Here is a 14,778-nt window from a genome sequence, read left to right as displayed (position 1 = left end):
TGTTGAACCTTCTCGGAATGGATCGAGCCTTGCCAAGTGGCCCTGGTATAGCACCGGTAGACCACCTGTCAAGTTTCGGGTTATTTGGAGCTCGTTTGGTACTCCAACGGTTATCCGCATATCCGCAAAGGCCTCTTTTAAGTTACAGCCCAATAACCCATCTAAGTCACTTCCATGCTCTCCATCGTCGGATCACGATCGTGTGGGCGAAAACTACACCCCATTTGGACACTCCTAGCTCCCTCTACCTACAAATATGCATCTCCCCCTCCAAATCCGGGCAAACCCTAGCGAAATTCCCCCTCCGCCGCCGGACACGTCCGGATCAGACCGGACGCGTCCGTTTGCCACCGCCCGTCCAATCTCGCGCCGCCACGTGGCAGGCCTGCGCCCACTTCGCCGCCGGCCGCACCAGGCCCGCGCGAGGCCCGTCCCCGGCCCCCGCAGCCCGCGCCGCCCCCAAGCTCGGCCCGCAGCGCCGTCGCCGCGGATCTCCCACGCCGTCGCCGTCCTCCGTCGCCGTCCTCCGCCGCCGACCGCCACCGCCGTCGTCCTCCGCCGCCAGGTCGCCGCGCCGGCCCCCGTCGCCCGCGGCACGCCCTCGTCGCCGCCCGCGGACGCCGCCGTCGTCGGCCTCCGCCCCGAGATCTCCTCCGCCCCGGCCGCCCAGCCTCTGGCCGCCCCGAGCTCTCCTCCCTCCAGCGAGCACCCCGACTCTGGCGAACCTCGGCTTCCAATCCGGCCAGATCCAGATCCAGGGTTGATTCCCCCCCCCCCCCCCGTTTTTCTCTAAGTCCTAAACTGCTGTTAAAATTGTTGCATGTTCATCGCATCACATCTTCGCACCCGTAGCTCCGTTTCGTGCGTGTAATATACCGAATTGTTCATCTCGAAGAGTACATCATTTCATTCCATTGCATCATTTACATTTGAGCTCATCTTGATGCCCAAAATGCTGTTGGAAGAGGGCTTCATATTGTTAGTTTCAGATTCTACCAAAACAGATGCAGGTGCCGAGGATACTAGCGCAGATGGCGCAACTGAGCTGATGTGGGAATTTGATGAGGCCCTTGGTCGTTACTATGTATCATTTCCAGATGATCAGTAGAGGAGCCCAGTCGGGACGATCAGGGATCTAGCATTTGGGGTTGTCTTCTTTTCATTTGAACTTGACCGTAGCCGGTCTATGAGTGTACTTTGAATGATGTATGAACTTAATTTATGTATTGTGTGAAGTGGCGATTGTAAGCCAACTCTCTTTATCCCATTCTTGTTCATTACATGGGATTGTGTGAAGATGACCCTTCTTGCGACTAAACCACTATGCGGTTATGCCTCTAAGTCGTGCTCCGACACGTGGGAGATATAGCCGCATCGTGGGTGTTACAAGTTGGTAATCAGAGCCATCCCCGACCTAGGAGCCCCCTGCTTGATTGTTTGCTGGCGATGTTGAGTCTAGAACAAAAATGTTTTGAGTCTTAGGATTATATATCGGAGAGTAGGATTCTTTTTACTCCTCAGTCCCTTCGTCGCTCTGGTGAGGTCTCCTGACGTAGATGTTTTGACTATCCTCTTCTCAAATTTCACTAAAAAAATTTAGGATCACGCGGGTATCTTGGAATCGTTTCGATGGTTTTGTGACGAGAACATTGTTCTTGGTGCCTCTTGTCTATTTTTGTGGCTTTGACCCGGGGAGTCGAGCTCTGAGGTGTTGTCGTCACAATTTTATCGTTGCAGTTCTGGAATACCTGAGTTTTGCCGACATCAAAAATCTCTTTTATGCAGTTGTTGGTGAGATAACCCCGATAACCCAGTACTGGGGCGAGCTCGAGAGTATTGCCATAACTCGTATAACGGATGCTTTTCGAAGGTTGAGGTACACGATTTCCGAAGGTTTCTTGGTTATGTGTTGACGGATGGATACAGCTGGATGTAGGGATTGTTAGTTTGGGTGAGATATATTGCTTCCCCTGTATCCCCAACACCAGATTGCATAACCGGAAAGTTTCGGGAGTTTATAGGTGGGATTCAAGTAGCTCTAGCATTTCTTCCGGCAGATATTTGGTTTGTGATTGGGTAATCCTTACCACTTATTTGTTCCAGTCGTACCTTGTTTATTTCATTCATCAATCTCTATTTAAGTGGCTTCTCACCTTTATGGACGTGTGATGTTTACTTTGGAATTCATTCGTTCATCCTTGTTCGAATGTTTATTGTGAAGACTATATGTTGCAATTTCTATCCATTGATTCAACTTGTCTATCTGTCTATCAAGATGCTAATGGATGTCACCCTCTTCAGGATGGCTCCGCCAACGCGTCTAAATCCGGATCGCAATGATGGGAGTCAGGCGAACCCTCCACCTCCACCTCCGCCTCCGGAGGCATGGCAATCTTTGATGGCAGCCTCTAACGCCCATGCTCAGATGATGATCCAGCTCATGCAAGAGCGCAACCAAGGCCAAGGCAACCAAGGGAATCAAGGTCAAGGGCATTTCAATCATCAGCCTCAGTTTCCAACCCTCAACCAGTTCCTGGCAAATCAGCCGAAGTCTTTCAGCTATTGTGTCGAGGCCACAGACGCCGATGATTGGCTCGTGGATATCAACAAGCATTTTGAATGCAGCAATGTCAGGCCTGAGGACTATGTCAAGTTCGCTTCTTTTCAGCTCAAGGATCAGGCAGCTGATTGGTTCCAGCGATACAAGGATTCCAGAGGTGGTTGAGTGATTACTTGGACTGATTTCTGTCGGGACTTTAAAGCTCACCATATTCCTACCAGTGTTGTTGAGAGCAAGCGTGAGGAGTTCCGCAATCCCAAGCAAGGCAACATGTCAGTGTACGAATACAACAAGCAGTTTCAGAAACTTGCTCGCTTTGCTAAGAAAGATGTTCCAGATGAGAAGAGTATGATCTATCAGTTCAGAGGTGGCCTTAGAGAGGATCTGCAGTTAGCTCTCGTTCTTGTTGAGCCTACTCAGTTTGATCAATTCTACAATATGGCACTCAAGCAAGAAGGTGCTCAGCTCAAGTGTGAGGCTTCTAAGAAGAGAATTAGGGATGCAGTGCAATCTTCTTCTTCCTCACAAGTGGCAGCTAAGCAGCAGAAGTTTTATCTTCCTCCTCCTCCGTTTCGTCAGCCTTACCAACAGAAGAACTCAGGTGGCCGTGGATCTTCCCACCCACCCAACCCAAGCTATCAGAACAAGTCTCAGCCTCAAGCTTCAAAGTCAAATGCTCCTTATCACCGTCCGCTCTCAGAAGTGACTTGCAACAAGTGCCAGCAGAAAGGTCACTACGCGAACAAATGCTTCAATCAAAGGCGCCTTCCTCCTCCTCCTCCTGTGAGATCTTCAAGCAATGCAGTGGTCAAGCATAATCCAAAGTCTGCAAAGGTGAACATGATGAATGCAGCTCAGGCAGAGGATTCTTCTGACGTGATAATCGGTAATTTTCCTGTTAATGATATTCCTGTAAAAGTCTTATTTGATAGTGGTGCATCACATTCTTTCATGTCATATCCTTTTGCATCGAAGCACAATTTTGACACAGAGGAATTACCTAGAGCTATGCAAGTTATTTCTCCAGCTAAGCGTTTGAGCTCTAGCATGATGGTTCCGAATGTCGGTATCAAGATGGGCGACTATAAATTTCTGTCTTCTCCAATTGTTCTTGGTGACTCTGATATTGATCTAATTCTTGGGATGGACTGGCTTTCTAAGCACAAGGCTCAGCTTGATTGTGCTGCCAGGCAAATTCAATTGACACACCCTTCTGAGGATGTTATCATCTATGCCGCTCGTGATGAAACCATTCGGTTGTTTTCTCTCAATGAGAAGGGCGAATTGGATGCTATTTCTCAAATTCCAGTCGTTTGTGAGTACCAAGATGTCTTTCCAGAAGAGCTTCCGGGTATGCCTCCTCATTGGCTAGTCGAGTTCGTTATTGATCTTGAACCTGGAACGGAACCCGTTTGCAAGCGTCCATACAAGCTTGGGCCCAAGGAGCTGAAGGAATTGAAGAAGCAGCTCGATGAACAAGAGCGTCTGGGCTTGATCAGACCGAGTTCTTCCCCATGGGGTTGTGGAGTTCTTTTTGTCCAGAAGAAGGATGGCATGGACCGACTTTGCGTCGATTACCGTCCATTGAACAAGAAGACAATCAAGAACAAGTATCCACTTCCCAACATCAACGAGCTTTTCAAGCAACTCAAAGGTGCTAAAGTCTTCTCCAAGCTTGACCTTCATATGGGTTATCATCAGATTCGCATTCGTGAAGAAGATATTCCCAAGACAGCATTCAGAACAAGCTATGGTTCTTATGAATATACTGTCATGTCTTTCGGCCTTGTCAATGCTCCTCCAACATTCTCTCGCATGATGAACTTTATCTTCAACCCCTACACCAATGAATTCGTTCTGGTGTATCTCGATGATATCTTGGTCTTCTCCAAGAATAAGCAGGATCATGCTAAACATTTGCGATTGGTGCTCGACAAGCTCAGAGAGCATCAATTCTATGCGAAGTTTTCCAAATGTGAGTTCTGGCTTGATGAAGTTCTTTATCTTGGTCACATCATCTCTGCCAAGGGCATTGCTGTTAATCCCGCGAAGGTTTCTGCAGTTGTGAATTGGGAACCTCCTCAGAATGTCAAGCAGCTCCGCAGTTTTCTTGGTCTTGCAAGCTATTGCCGAAGATTCGTTGAGAACTTCTCTAAGATTGCAAAGCCTCTTTCCAACCTCCTCCAGAAGCATGTCAAGTATGTCTGGACGCCTGAGTGTGACGTCGCTTTCAACACCCTCAAAGAGAAGCTAGTCACAGCTCCTGTTTTGACTCCTCCTGATGAATCCAAGCCATTCGAAGTTTTCTGTGATGCTTCCCTTCAAGGTCTCGGTGCGGTGTTGATGCAAGAGAAAAAAGTTGTGGCCTATACCTCTCTTCAGTTGAAGCCCAACGAAAAGAACTACCCCACTCACGATCTCGAGTTGGCGGCAGTTGTCCATGCATTGATAACATGGAGACATCTCTTGTTGGGAAGGCAAGTGGACATTTTCACCGATCACAAGAGCCTCAAGTATATCTTCACTCAACCCAACCTTAACCTCAGGAAAACTCGATGGGTCGAAATGATTCAAGAGTACAATCCGAGTATCGAATATACTCCTGGCAAGGCGAATGTGATTGCAGATGCTCTGAGCAGAAAGGCTTATTGTAACAGTCTAATTCTCAAGCCGTTTCAAGCAGATCTTTGTGAGGCTTTCCGCAAGCTGAATCTTCAAGTTGTTCCTCAAGGCTTTCTTGCCAACCTCATAGTCTCTCCTACTTTGGAAGATCAAATTCGTGAGGCACAACTCCTGGATACCATGGTGAAGAAGGTGAAACATGGTATTGACAAGGGCATTCTCAAATACAAGTGCTATCGCTTGGATGACAAAGATACTCTTTTCTTCGAGGATCGCATTGTGGTTCCAAAAGGTGATCTGAGAAAAGTCATCATGAATGAGGCACACAATTCCCTCCTATCCATTCATCCTGGAAGTACAAAGATGTACCATGACCTCAAGCAATCATATTGGTGGACTCGAATGAAGCGAGAAATTGCTCAATTCGTGAATGAATGTGATGTCTGTAGAAGAGTGAAAGCAGAACACCAACGACCAGCTGGTCTCCTTCAACCTCTTGCTATTCCGGAATGGAAGTTTGACCATATCGAGATGGACTTCGTGACTGGTTTTCCTAAGTCCAAGCGTGGAAATGATGCTATCTTCGTTGTCATTGACAAGCTTACCAAAGTGGCTCATTTCCTTCCTATCAAAGAATCTATCACAGCAGCTCAGCTGGCAGAGCTATACACCTCCAGGATTGTCTCCTTCCACGGCATTCCACAATTGATATCTTTAGATCGTGGAAGCATCTTCACTTCTAAGTTCTGGGACTCCTTTCAGACGGCCATGGGCACCAACATTCATTTTAGCACAGCTTTCCATCCTCAAACAAGTGGCCAAGTCGAGCGAGTCAATCAAATTCTTGAAGATATGCTCAGGGCTTGTGTCATCTCTTTCGGTATGAAGTGGGAAGATTGTCTTCCATATGCTGAGTTTTCCTACAACAACAGCTTCCAAGCGAGTTCGGGCAAGGCCCCATTCGAAATTCTCTATGGCAGAAAGTGCCGTACTCCTCTCAACTGGTCTGAGACAGGTGAACGCCAACTTCTTGGCAATGACTTGATCACAGAAGCCGAAGAAATGTGCAAAGTCATTCGTGAGAATCTCAAAGCCGCGCAATCGCGACAAAAGAGTTACTATGATAGCAAGCACCGTGACTTGGCTTTTGAAATCGAAGACCATGTCTACCTCCGCGTTTCTCCAATGAAAGGCACTCGTCGCTTCGGTATCAAAGGGAAGCTTGCCCCTAGATACGTGGGTCCTTTCAAGATCATTGGCAAAAGAGGCGACCTCGCCTATCAACTTGAGCTTCCATCCAACTTTGCAAACGTGCACGATGTGTTTCACGTGTCACAGCTTCGCAAGTGCTTAAAGACTCCTGAACGCACTATCAACTTCGAAGAAATCGACCTCCAAGAAGATTGTTCTTATCATGAGCATCCCGTTGCTATTTTTGAAGAAACCGAGCGCAAGACTCGCAACAAGTCAATCAAATTCCTGAAAGTGAAGTGGTCACACCATTCCGACCGAGAAGCCACCTGGGAGCGCGAGGATCACCTCCGTTCCGAATATCCGGAGTTCTTTCAGTCCTAGATCTCGGGACGAGATCCTCTTGTAGTGGTGGAGTGTTGTAACACCCCGGATGTAACTTTCCATCTTTGTAACTCCAACTCTTGCCATTTTCGGCTATGTGATATGATATTCCCTCCGTGGTTGGGTTTTGTCTTTTTTTTTGCATTTTATTCATGTCATGCATGTCATATCATGTCATCACGTGCATCTCATTTGCATACGTGTTCGTCTCATGCATCCGAGCATTTTCCCCGTTGTCCGTTTCGCAATCCGACACTCCCACATGCACCGGCGCACCCCTCTTGTCTCCTTTTCTTGTGCGGGTGTTGAACGTTCTCGGAATGGACCGAGCCTTGCCAAGTGGCCCTGGTATAGCACTGGTAGACCACCTGTCAAGTTTCGGGTCATTTGGAGCTCGTTTGGTACTCCAACGGTTATCCGCATATCCGCAAAGGCCTCTTTTAAGTTACAGCCCAATAACCCATCTAAGTCACTTCCATGCTCTCCATCGTCGGATCACGATCGTGTGGGCGAAAACTACACCCCATTTGGACACTCCTAGCTCCCTCTACCTACAAATATGCATCTTCCCCTCCAAATCCGGGCAAACCCTAGCGAAATTCCCCCTCCGCGCGGCCGGACACGTCCGGATCGGACCGCACGCGTCCGTCCGCCGCCACTCGTCCAATTGCGTGCCGCCACGTGGCAGGCCCGCGCCCACTTTGTCGCCGGCCGCACCAGGCCCGCGCGACGCCCGTCCCCGGCCCCCGCAGCCCGCGCCGCCCCCGCGCTCGGCCCGCAGCGCCGCCGCCGCGGATCTCCCGCGCCGCCGCCGTCCTCCGTCGCCGTCCTCCGCCGCCGACTGCCGCCGCCGTCGTCCTCCGCCGCCAGGTCTCCCCGCCGGCCCCCGTCGCCCGCGGCTCGCCCTCGCCGCCGCCCGCGGACACCGTCGTCGCCGGCCTCCGCCCTGAGCTCTCCTCCGCCCCGGCCGCCCAGCCTCCGGCCGCCCCGAGCTCTCCTCCCTCCGGCGAGCACCCCGACTCCGGCGAACCTCGGCTTCCGATCCGGCCAGATCCAGATCCAGGGTTGATTTCCCCCCCCCCCTGCCTTTTTCTCTAAGTCCTAAACTGCTGTTAAAATTGTTGCATGTTCATCGCATCACATCTTTGCACCCGTAGCTCCGTTTCGTGCGTGTAATATACCGAATTGTTCGTCTCGAAGAGTACATCATTTCATTCCATTCATCATTTGCATTTGAGCTCATCTTGATGCCCGAAATGCTGTTGGAAGAGGGCTTCATAGTGTTAGTTTCAGATTCTACCAAAACAGATGGACGTGCCGAGGATACTGGCACAGATGGCGCAACTAAGCTAAAGTATGAATTTGATGAGGCCCTTGGTCATTACTATGTATCGTTTCCAGATGATCAGTAGAGGAGCCCAGTCGGGACGATCGGGGATCTAGCATTTGGGGTTGTCTTCTTTTCATTTGAACTTGACCGTAGCCGGTCTATGAGTGTACTTTGAATGATGTATTATCTTAATTTATGTATTGTGTGAAGTGGCGATTGTAAGCCAACTCTCTTTATCCCGTTCTTGTTCATTACATGGGATTGTGTGAAGATGACCCTTCTTGCGACTAAACCACTATGCGGTTATGCCTCTAAGTCATGCTCCGACACGTGGGAGATATAGCCGCATCGTGGGTGTTACATGAGATCAACATAAATATCCACTTCTAGATACTCAAATAGTCCATAACTGGGGACACGACTAACCATGATTAGTTTATACACTCTGTAGAGGTTGCACACTTTTCCCCACGAGACTCGACCGCATCCATGATTGGAAGATCTTGACATAGTCTTTCTTAAGCATTAACTCTCTACTCTAGGTAGACCGGTACACCTACTTTCCCCTACATCTGTTAGTCCACCTCTTCAAGAGCTCACACAACTTACTCAACTATGCCAGAGCTCATAATGGTCTGTGGCTGCACACGGAAGTTTCTAGGCATGAAATATCATATGATCCCTTTGAGCCTGGGTGGTGAACCGAGGGAAAATCACGCGGGTACTCTGGGATTCCCATGGGCAAACACTGGTTTCTCCAGGTGCCCCAACCAATCCACCCAGATGTGTATTAAATTTTCCACCTTAATGTTATCAGAATTATTATCTCTCACAACTTGCATGAATCACGAATCAATCCCCGTCTATGAGCATGGCTAAGCAATATGTGAGCATAACGTATATTACCGGGGTGATCAAAGGTAATAGGTTCCTACCTCAAGTACTACAACCAAACCACATGTTTCCAAACCTACTAATGCTAATCTTTGACGGGCAAAACTAATGCATAGTAAAAACTGGGTATTGGAAAGTATGATCAAAGTGTAACTTGCCTTGCTGATGATCGGAAAACTCTAGGGATTCGTAGTAACAAGCTTCGCACTCTAGAAAATCTAGCCTAGACAAGCAATAGCATACATAAGCACTCAAGCAAACGATGCAAAGAGAAAACTAGAAAAGATCCAAAGGGAACTCAAAACAAGAAAATAACTAATCTAAACAGAAAATAAATTTAACAGCATTATATTTATGTGGATTATATCTTAATAGTAGGTACATGTGATTAGCTATGATTTGCAAAACGAATCAACTCAAACAGAGCTACGAAACTCAAGATACGAACAAAACAAGATCAAATTCAAATCTGAACTAAATTCAAATTTTAAATTTTCAAAAACATGTTCAAGTTAGTTTATTGGATAGATGAGATTGCTCTGAAGAATTTGGCGTTGGTTTCGTCGAATTTGGACAAACGAGCAAAAAGTTGTGCTAGTTTGAAACAGAGGGACTAATCTATAAGAAATAAAACTACGAATAGGTCCCTGGCAGGAAAACTAAAATAAAAAGAAAAAACTATCGAACGAACGTTCGCTAAAGAAACCTACAGAACGAAAATGTTCACTAACAGAAACTAACGAGCGAACGCTCGCTATATAGATCGAAACCAAAAAAACAGAAAAGATATGACCCGTCGGATCGAGATCCGACGATCGAGAATAGATCGGGACTACCGGCGGCGGCGGCGGTCAACGGCGATGAAGCAGGCAGCGGCGGCGACTCTGGCGGCGTCGGTGGCTGGCAGAGCGAGGGCGTCGGCGGCGGGTTCGTCGGCGGCGGCGGCGGCTAACATTGGCGATAGCGGGCGGCGGCAGCGCTGCGCGGGCAGCGGCGGCGGCGGCGGCGCTGTGGGCGGTGGCAGCTCGGTGTGGGGAGACGAGGGGTCGGGGGCCTCGGCATTTATAGGTGCCAGGGGGCGGCGGCGGCTCGGTGTGGGGAGACGAGGGGCCGGGGGCCTCGGCATTTATAGGTGCCGGGGGGTGGCTGCTTGGGAAAGGAGCACCGAGGCGGCGGCGGCCTGGAGTCCGACCCGGACTCCGGCGGGTGGCGGCAGCGCTCGAGACTCCGTCCCGGAGCAGACGGGCGAGGCGGTGGCGGCTGGGTCGTGGCCTGGCGCTAGCTGGGCCAGCCTAGTTCAGCCGCGAACTAGTTTTTAAAAAAAAATCGGAGAGACAAAACTCGCTAAAATAAATATAAATAATATCCTAAAAATACCAGAAAAGTTCACGTAGTAATCTGGCCTTATTAGTGACCTAGTGAACATTTTCCTAGGCCTAAATGCCTAAACTAAAAACAATCATTATAGTACTAATTACTCTGCTAAGTAATAAATAAACTAGCGAATAAAATCAAATAAATTTTCCAAAAAAATTCAAAATTCAATTCCAATATTTCTTTGCTGATTTTGAAGAAGTCCTTTTATCTTCTCTCTTTATTTTAAATAACTGGAAAAGAATTTTGAAAACCAAATTGATCCAATTACCGAATTTTGATAAATCAAAATTGGATTTTTGTGAAACCTCCAACTCTCTCAAATTGGTCCCTGAGTTGCTTAAGGTCTCTTGGATCAAGGTGCAACTAAAACAAAGCAACAAAATGCATAAATCATGGATGCATATGAATGATCTATGAATAACATCCAAATTGAAAATTGGGATGTTACTGCACCAAAAGACAGCAACATAACCACAAGCAAATTAAACCAACCATAGCAATTCACAAATTACCATTAGGACAACGAAAATCTACTCACACATCATATGATGGCAACATATCATTGGATAATAGTATGAAGCATAAAGCACCATGTTCAAGTAGAGGGTAGAGCGGGTTGCGGGAGTGTGGACCGCTGAATATAGATGGGGGAAGGTGATGAAGATGTTGGTGAAGATGATGGAGTTGTTAGAGTAGATCGCCGTCACACGATGCTTGCCCCAGCGGCATTCTAGCGCCATCGGCATAGAGGAGGAGAGACCACCCCTCCTTCTTCTTCCTTGCCCCCCCCCCTAGATGGGAGAAGGGTTCCCCTCTAGTCCATGGCCTCCATGGCGGTGGAGGGGCAGGAGCCCCTCCGAGATTGGATCTCCCTCTCTGTTCTCTTCTGTTTCGCATTTTTGTTTTCTTGCCGAAAACTATTTCTTATATTCCTGAAGATACGTAACTCCGATTGTGTGAGATTTTAACACGATTTTTTTCGGATATAAGCTTCCTTGCGCCCGAAGTAGAGCTCCAACCGACTTACGAGGAGGGCACAACCCACGACCACGTGCATGGGCCATGGTGTCTTGTGGTGGCTGTGGGCCTCCGTTTGCGTTGATTCCACCTCCCAAAAATCACAAATATTCCAAAATAATTCTCCATAAATTTTTATCGCGTTTGGACTTTGTTTGATATGGATATTCTGCGAAACAAAAAACATGCACCAAACAGGAATTGGCACTGGGCACTGGATCAATATGTTTGTCCAATAAATCATATAAATTGTTGCCAAAAGTATGTGAAATTTGTATAATATTAGCATGAAACAATCAAAAACTATAGATATGACAGAGACGTATCAACATCCCTAAGCTTAATTCATGCTCGTCCTCGAGTAGGTAAATGATACAAAAGATAAATATTGATGTGGAATGCTACCTAGCATAATCTTGTTCATATATCTAATCATGGCATGAATATTTAGACATGAGTGATTCAAAGCAATAGTATATAATTTGACATAAAGACATAAATACTTAGGCATCCCAACAAACAATCGTGTCTTTCAAAATATCAACGCTAAAGAAAGCTATCTCCACAAAATCATATAGTCTTTTCATGCTTTGTCTTCTTAACACAAAGTATTTATCATGCACAACCCCGATGACAAGCCGAGAAATTGGTTCATACTTTTTAACGCACTTTTGCTTTTTCAACCCTCAAGCAATACATGAGCGCAAGCCATGGATATAACACTATGGGTGGAATAGAGTATGATGATAGGGGTAAATATAGATAAGACAAAAAAAGTGGAAACTCTCACATCGACGTGGCTAACCAACGGACTATGGATCGCCCATCAATTGATATCAATGCGAGGAGTAGGGATTGCCATCCAACGAATGCACTAAGAGCTATAAGTGTATGTAAGCTCAACATGGAAACTGAATGGGTGTGCATCAAACTATATAATGAAAAATTCCCACTAGTATGTGAAAGTGACAACATAGGAGACTCTCTATATGAAAAACATGGTGCTACTTTGAAGAACAAGTGTGAAATTTGCATGCCCCTTCTCTCTTTTTCTCTCATTTTTTCTTTCTTTTTCTTGGGCTCTTTTTGGCCTCACTTTTTCCATTTTTTTCTTTTCTTTTTGTCTGGAGTCTCATCCTGACTTGTGGGGGAATCATATTCTTCATCATCCTTTCCTCACTGACATGCTCTAATAATGAATAATGATGATCATCACACTTCTATTTACTTACAACTCAAAAGAAATTAAAATTACAACTCGATACCTATAACAAAGAATGAGTCTATATGAATACCTCTGGCAGTGTACCAGGATGTGCAATGATCTAGCATAGCAGAGATATCAAAAAATGGAGAAGCCATGGAAACATCATGCTAGCTATCTTACGATCATGCAAAGCAATATGAAAATGAATGCTCAAGTCATCAAAACGGAAGTGATGGAGAAGTTGCATGGCAATATATCTCGGAATGGCTATGGAAAGTCCATAATAGGTAGGTATGGTGGCTGTTTTGAGGAATATATAATAAGTCTTATGTATGATAGAGCATATCATATCACGGGGTTTGGATGCACCGGTGAAGTTTGCACCGACTCTCGAGGTGAGAAAGGGCAATGCACGGTACCGTAGAGGCTAGCAAATTGCAGAAAGGTAAGAGTGTGTATAAACTCAAAGATTTAGTGCCGAACATTTTAATGCATTCTTCTTCTAGCACTTGAGCACAATTTTCCTTTCCATCATTTTCAAGAAAGACATTAAAAAGATGAAGCATATGAGGCAACCTCAATTCCATTTTTTGTAGATTTCTTTTATAAACTAAACTAGTGATAAAACAAGAAATTAAAAGATTCGATTGCAAGATCTAAAGATATACCTTCAAGCACTAACCTCTGTCTGTGTCAAAACCGGCAAATCTCGGGTAGGGGGGCCCAAGCTGTGCGTCTAAGGATCAATGATAACAATGGACAAGGGACACAATGTTTACCCAGGTTCGGGCCCTATTAAAGGAGGTAAAACCCTACTCCTGCTTGATTATATTCAAAGAGTATGGAGATTACAAGAGTTGATCTACCTCGAGATCATAATGGCTAAACCCTAGATGTCTAGCCTATGAATATTCCAATGATGGTAATTATGATAGCCTCTATAGAGTAAGCCCTCTGGTTTATATACACACCGGAGGGGCCTAGGGTTTGTACAAGGTCGGTTCCTAGGAAGGAAATAATACATCCAGTCTCTAATCTTGCCGTCCACGCATAGTGGAGTCCCACCCGGACACGTAGATGGTCTCTTTCTCAATCTTCACAGCCTACTCAGCCCGGCCCGTACTCCTGTTCTGGACACTTGGGGACCCCTAAATCCAGAACTCCCCCAACCTCCCTGGCAACAGTGCCAGAAAAGTGCTTGATGTCTACTACGCAACCTTCTTCTTGTAGACGTTGTTGGGCCTCCAAGTGTAGAGGTTTGTAGGACAGTAGCAAATTTCCCTCAAGTGGATGACCTAAGGTTTATCAATCCGTGGGAGGCATAGGATGAAGATGGTCTATCTCAAACAACCCTGCAACCAAATAACAAAGAGTCTCTTCTGTCCCCAACACACCCAATACAATGGTAAATTGCATAGGTGCACTAGTTCGGCGAAGAGATGGTGATACAAGTGCAATATGGATGATAGATATAGGTTTTTGTAATCTGAAAATATGAAAACAGCAAGGTAGCAAGTGTTAAAAGTGAGCGAAAACGGTATTGCAATGCCTGGAAACAAGGCCTAGGGTTCATACTTTCACTAGTGCAAGTCCTCTCAACAATAATAACATAATTGGATCATATAACAATCCCTCAACGTGCAACAAAGAGTCACTCCAAAGTCACTAATAGCGGAGAACAGACGAAGAGATTATTGTAGGGTACGAAACAACCTCAAAGTTATTCTTTCCGATCGTTCCATTGGGCTATTCCTATAAGTGTCACAAATAGCCCTAGAGTTCGTAGTAAAATAACACCTTAAGACACACATCAACCAAAACCCTAATGCCACCTAGATACTCCAATGTCACCTCAAGTATCCGCGGGTTTGATTATACGATATGCATCACATAATCTCAGATTTATCTATTCAAACCAACACAAAGAACTTCAAAGAGTGCCCCAAAGTTTCTACCGGAGAGTCAAGACGAAAATGTGTGCCAAACCCTATGCATAGATTCCCAAGTTCATGAAACCCGCAAGTTGATCACCAAAACATACATCAAGTGAATCAACAGAATACCCCATTGTCACCACTGGTATCCCACGCAAGACATACATCAAGTGTTCTCAAATCCTTAAAGACTCAATCCGATAAGATAACTTCAAAGGGAAAACTCAATCCATTACAAGAAGGTACGGGGGAGAAACATCAT

This window comes from Triticum aestivum, chromosome 7B, assembly GCF_018294505.1.
Source record: "Triticum aestivum cultivar Chinese Spring chromosome 7B, IWGSC CS RefSeq v2.1, whole genome shotgun sequence".
Taxonomy (NCBI): domain Eukaryota; kingdom Viridiplantae; phylum Streptophyta; class Magnoliopsida; order Poales; family Poaceae; genus Triticum; species Triticum aestivum.
This window is presented reverse-complemented; position numbering follows the sequence as displayed.